At 31.7% G+C, this 6,564-nt stretch overlaps 1 pseudogene; it reads left to right on the top strand.

The window, feature by feature from the left end:
• Window positions 1-6,231: 6,231 nt before the first annotated feature.
• LOC122097235 lies at window positions 6,232-6,328 on the top strand (annotated as a pseudogene).
• The last annotated feature ends 236 nt before the right edge of the window (window positions 6,329-6,564 follow it).

Here is a 6,564-nt window from a genome sequence, read left to right as displayed (position 1 = left end):
TAATATTTGCAAGTGTTCTGATCTCAATAATACCAGTGGGGGCACATGATGTAACCCAGTTTATTGTGGTGTTCTTTCCAGAACATGGAGGGCATCACATTAGCAGAGGTGTAGTATTTTTTTCACAATAGAGATAAGCTATTCGTGATATGAATTAAGGGAATTTTGAGGTGTACCCTACAAGTTGGAAACTGTTGGGCTAGGATGACTTTATGGCATAAATCTTAGGATTGATGGTCATAGAAATAATAACTTACTCTGATAAACAATTGCTTATTCTTGAAGAATTAATTATTACAGGTGCATCATAGTTTTATCCTCTACTAGAATGTGGCTATTTTTCTGTTGATTTCTCAATCTGTAACACCCCATTGGAAACTGTATCTATTGCAGAATTTCATAACATGCCAACAGGTATGGAATGTTCAGAATTTGAAAATGAGTAGTTATCAGTCATCGGAATTTTGAAGAACACATATATTCTCTCCTCTTAACAACTTATTTACTTTTAAAGTTATGGGTTTCCATACAATTAAACTGTTTTTGGTTTGAGTATGAGAAAGTACTAAATTGATTCTTTTTTCAAAATATTGTCAAGTATATAGTGAAAATATTGACTAGTTGGATTCAAGTTGATGGTCCTCTGATTAAAAACGTTTAATTAATTCAAATTAGATGCAAAATAATATTAATTTTTTAAAAGTTACTACATAAAGAATAATATTTACTATACCAATACAGTGAAATTTTTTCATGCAACTTATTTTTTTAATTAATTTTATTGTCAAAGTGATGTACAGTGGGATTACAGTAATTGTAAGGTAGTTAATACATAACTTTTCAAAGGTGTTAACCCCTCCTTCATTTTTTCTCACTGTTTTCCTTCACCTCAATACTCCTCAAAAGTTGTAATGTACATTTCCAACATATTGTCTTGTGAGTATTGCTATTTCATTGGTTTACCCTTTGTCCTTTGTCTCACCATTTTGTTGTTCCTCTTTCCTTCCCTAATTAAGGTAAATGTATACACAATACACAGGGTACCAAAATCAAATACAGCAGGGGACAAACCATAGGGGAAAAAACCCAAAGAAAATAGAAATCACATAGTACATTAAAAACACAAACCGCTCATAAAAATCTGTTTCCATATCTTGCAGTTCATTTTGCTCAGCATCAGCTTATATAGTCATATATATGCATAACAAAGACATCGGAAAATAATACTTTCATGGACACTATACCATGAAAACAGCATGTTAACAGTTTTTGATGGTAAAGTTGGAATTAGAATTGGTAAATTCGCGATTCTGATAAACGAATTTCAAAAGAGTTTTAAAATTATGCCAGGTAAATTTTAATTGTTCAAACTTTTTAACAACTTAGCCTATTAGCGAAATTTAAAATTGCCTGGGAAAATAGGCTTTCATGCAAAGAAATCCATGGAGACTTAGCTGAGAGGGAGCAATGTGGGTGAAGATGGCTCATTTTCACACTAAAAAAACAAACCTCATAAACCTTGCTATTAATCCTGTAGTTTCCCTTGAGAATTATACTTACCCAGGACATATACTCTCACTGTGTGAAACAAGGTTGTAGTGGAATTTAAATTCAAACTTCTTTAAAAAAAAAAGACATCAAAATTTGTGAATTGACTTTAATTACCAAACAGTAATTCTCTGAAAAAGATAATTTGGGTCAAAATATTTAGAGAGAAAGTGCCCTCAACAATGAAAGAAAGTATTGGGTATACACTTTTCTGTTTATAATACTTTACACAATGTCTTTGCATGTGAAGCACTGAAACAAAAAAAAATATCTGATTGGATACCTCAAACCAATGGTTTCACATTTCTAAATAGCTCACAAAATATAATATCCTTATTTACATGAGATAGTGAAGACTTCTCTTATTACATTAGCCAAAAAGTTTTGGGATCAGAAAAGAATTGAGCAAATTGAAAAGGTAATAAAAGGTGTTCTTAGAAGCCCTAGCTAAGCATATTGGCTTCAGCAGTAGAGGGATTCCAAAACTTTTTTATATAGATTTTGTTAATATATTTGCTACCTAAAGTGATTTTACAGAGCATATTTGTCTCACTACAATGCAGAACAGATTGAATGAAGACATGAACATAAATCCACAACCAAATAAAAGAGTTTAAAAAGAGAAACCATGAAGATGTAGCAGTGGGGGAGGCCTTATACTCCTTCAGCTTCACTAGACTTGCAGCCAAGAAGGTATGATTAATTGGAAATCAAGCAAGAACTATGAGGAGGACATAGAACTAGGACAAAGAAGTATTGTCCTTTGTAACAGACACTGTCATGCAAGGTATGGGTGATTTAACTCTATTTTTCTCCATACATCTTGTTGAGCAAAAGCAAGACCAAGAGAATGTAATCTATTGAAATAATTTTGGAAAGAATAACTTTGTTCCTGATATGTTATCTAAGGAGAGTCTTACGAGAGAAGATTAAAGTGGAGTATACATCCTCTAAGCACCTTGTTAGCAAAATATATCTTTTAGGTTAGAAGTGATTGAACCAAAAAGTGGGGGAGTAATTATTTTGTGACCCTTTAGACACAAGAAGACTTTCAAGGTAAAAGAAAAAAAGTATAGCTAAATTTTTGTGATCACAGCTTCTTGGACTGGTTTTATGGAGACAAAGTTTTACATTAGAGTTTGTCCTCATTAACATAGATGTTAGGTTTTCGTGGCAACCAAATGCAAGAGTGAAGTTTAATGGACTCTCTTGGATAAGTAAACAGCATGGTAGAAAAAAATGGCAAATAATATTTAGTAAATTATTTTGGCTAATTATTTTGCCAGAACAAAGAATGAAAGATATAATTCAAAATCACTTGACTTAAAAGTATGAAGAAAGAGTAGTGAAGAGAGAGGAGAGAAAACATAAAGGACTCTTCTGTCTCCAGTGGAGTAATGGGTTCTTGATTTGTTTCTTCCATTCTATCTTCACAAGCTATCAAGCGTGCTGAGCACTGGAGTATCCATTGCAGACAAAGAGAACCCACAGTAGAAAATATTTACAGCAGATGTTGGTGATTCTTAACTTTAGACAATCTATTTAAATCTATTCAAAATTCTCTGATACCCCAAACTGCCCTCCTAGAACAACTTTGCTTGCTTTTCCCAAGACTACCCTTCATTACCTATTTAAAATTTTGAGACGTCATATTCATCCTCTCTAGAGATTGCTGTTTGTTTGTGTTTTTTGTGTGTTTTTGTTTCGTGTTTTGAAACTAAATCTCAAAAGGTTGTGCAAGTGTATTACAATAAATATGTCCATCAAATTGTCCAATATTCCTGGATCAGAGTGACTCCTTCTATCATTCTCAGCCAACCCCTTCTCCAAGATTTATTTCAGATTTACTACTTCCTTTATCATATGTGTACATTGAGTATTCTAGCTGTACTTGCCCCTCGTTCCATTTTTCATTCATTCTATGTCTTTCTTCTCTGGTTTCAACTTCCTGATAGTCATTCTGTTAAACTGTCTGTTAATAAGTTGAAAGGTTTATATACATTCCATGGAGTTTCAATCCTGCTTATACTTGAACTGATGTCAGTTTATATTTCCACAATTCATTCATCTGCAATAACAATTTTCAAGACTGGAGACGTGAAGCACCAAGACATGATTTTATTCTCATCCATTTGGAAGATTAATCTTTAGTCAACAAGAAAGTTTAAAAATGGCTTAGAATATATTCCTAACTACCAAATTTTAGAAATGGCTTTGTAAAAAGGCTTGTGATTATTTTATTTTACATGGGATAATATTTTCTACTACCTATAAGTTTTGGAAAAAGAAGAAAACTACTATGATTTACTACTATAGAGGAATATGAGAGAAATAGAAGACAGATTTTATGTTTGTCACATCTCTGATGAGTACTCATATTCATGACTTTAAGTCATATTTCTTACTATGTTATACAGATAGGGAAAACATAAAACAACATATGATAAGGCAACTATTTGTGATTTTTTAACATGTACCTTATTAAGTGATGAAATTTACTTTATTAGCTAGTGTTTGAGTTTGAATTATGGGAGGTTGATCTATTTAACACATTCCTGGAAGGCACCTACTGAACAACACAAAAGGTGGGTGGTACTATTTCTACACTTTAATGAATGGTTGAACTTGTTTGGCATTAGTGCTGGGTAAATAAATCAACTCTATTGTAACTTGCACCCTAAATTGAAATGATTGTAATGTCACTAATTATCATCAACTTGTCAATTGTTACTTTGGTGAATATGATTTTAAAAGATTATTTGAATAGGAATCTGTTTTCAGGAGATTAAAAATAGGTTATCATTTGTTTGTGAATGATAACATTTATATACTACAGAACCAAGTTTTACTGAAGTACCAGTATTTTGAAGCATTAACGATCTTCTCAATTAATGTTTTTGTGAATTATATTTGACCTGTAAGTCAAATTTTCCTAACCTTGGTAGACCAATTATGAATCTATCATTCTAGGAACTATTTTTTTGGCCTACTTACGTTGGACTGAAATTTTTAAGTAATTATTAGGAGAGGGGTATTAAAAATAATTTGTGACATTTGTGATCTTGTTCACTCATATGGGCTGGTCATTTGTAAATTGAAAGTTTGAATTACTGTACTTTCTTTCAGATTTTGTGATCTCATATTTCATTTTAAATTGCCTTGCATTTCACAATTGCTTACTGCTAATTCCAGTGTCGTCAGGAATTGAGATGGATTTTCAATTACTTTCTGTGGGCATGTTGCATGGGCCTCGATGAGAAGTCTTGCCCTTGTTACTTGATGATGCGAATAACTGAGACCTGGGATCCTAGGATATGTGTGTCTTGCAGAAGAATAATACCTTTTAGACATCGTATCAGCAAAATTTGCATAAAATCAGTAGGAATGCTTCAGAAATATGGAGAAAAACATTTTGGAACCAGTGAGTTAAAATAATAACAGAGCAGCAGAGTAAATTCCTTTACAGATTAGAGGAAAATAACATTTTTTTTTACAATGTGAATTCTGAAGACCAAGAACACTTAGAACGTATCACAAGTTTATACAGAAGACATTGCATTGATACTTTTCATATTCTAATATGTATATTCTAAACCTAATTATTTATATTCCAATCTATTTATTTTAATATATATCTATTTATTTTTCAAATTATCAATTAATTCTAGTAAGTTTCAATGTGTGAAATAAAATATCACCATGTATAAATATAAAATATATAACTATATATAATATAAGAAAAAGGCACATGTTTTGCAATGTTTTGTTATGGTTAGGGTATCAAAGGCAACTGTGTTTTAATGTATTATTCCATTATTTCTACCTCAGTGTTTGGTAGAGTTGGACCTAAAGCTTTACCATTTGTAGATTTACAGCCTAGAGGCAAGAGCAAACACTGTGATTAAAACATTACCAATTTAAGGCCTAATATGGAGGAGAAACATATAGACTTCTCTTGTAACTATGAAAATATTTGGTGAATGAAAGGCAGTAGTGTAAATTCCTTCCTGGTTGGATGGTAGACTAGCCAGGACATTAGTAGTAATCATGCATGTGAAAATTTTTTCACCTTTTTGGCTTTAGCCACTTTTGAAATGTTAGGTATAAAAACAATTATTTTTTTATAAAATACCTTCTAGTCTAAACGATTCTATCTTAACTGTTCATCTCTCTATGATCTCTTTTAAGATTAGTTTTGTTCCAATAAGAAAATCTAGGCTGTCAGGGTAAGATATTCTGATTGGACTGTTGCTACATGGAAGAATAGTAAAGGGTCAGGTAGACATTTGTGCCAGTAAGACCTCATTTAGGAACTTTTAAGCTGCAGAAGTTTACAAGTAGCTCTTAAGCAAGGCTTAATTTGAATCCATTAGCTCCACAAAGCTAACTCAGTTGATAAGTAAGTACTTGCAAAGGATCACCTTTGGACCTAACTATAAAGGCTTCAAAGTATGTTCAAATTTAAAATGAAAAATATTTAAAATAGTCATTGACAAAAAAATTGCAAATGTGAGCAATCGACCAAACAATATAAGTTTTTTTCCAATATACACAGAATTTTAGAGAAGTAAGATCAATAGCATTTTTAGGAACAATAAGGTTTCCTAGTTACAAAGAGTTAATCAAGGATATATGCCTGTATAAAGACTGCATCATTAACTACTTAAATTTACAGGATACTACATGCTTCAGCAGCCCGTTTACCCAAATTACAATATAGAGATTAACATGGCACTTGCACAAGCATGATATGAAAATGTGTGAAGTATTCCATATTTTTCATTCTTCAGATGCAAGAAATTAAAAACAGTTATTAAAAAATTGATTACACAAATGCAAATGTAACAATAAATGTAATTCATTGATCTGAAAGTTAGTTTGACAACAGTGTACTAAATCCTCAACTTAGAAAGGCCTTTACATAGCATAATCTTAACAAAACTTCTCAAATTAGATATCATTGTCATTTTATCCCAAAGAAATAAAATACTATATAGGCCTAGGATAAAAAGGAAT

Source organism: Dipodomys spectabilis, unplaced genomic scaffold, assembly GCF_019054845.1.
Source record: "Dipodomys spectabilis isolate Male_0828 unplaced genomic scaffold, ASM1905484v1 ptg000418l, whole genome shotgun sequence".
Classification (NCBI taxonomy): domain Eukaryota; kingdom Metazoa; phylum Chordata; class Mammalia; order Rodentia; family Heteromyidae; genus Dipodomys; species Dipodomys spectabilis.
The sequence above is the reverse complement of the archived record's forward strand: the minus strand, read 5'-3'. Positions and strand labels throughout refer to the sequence as shown.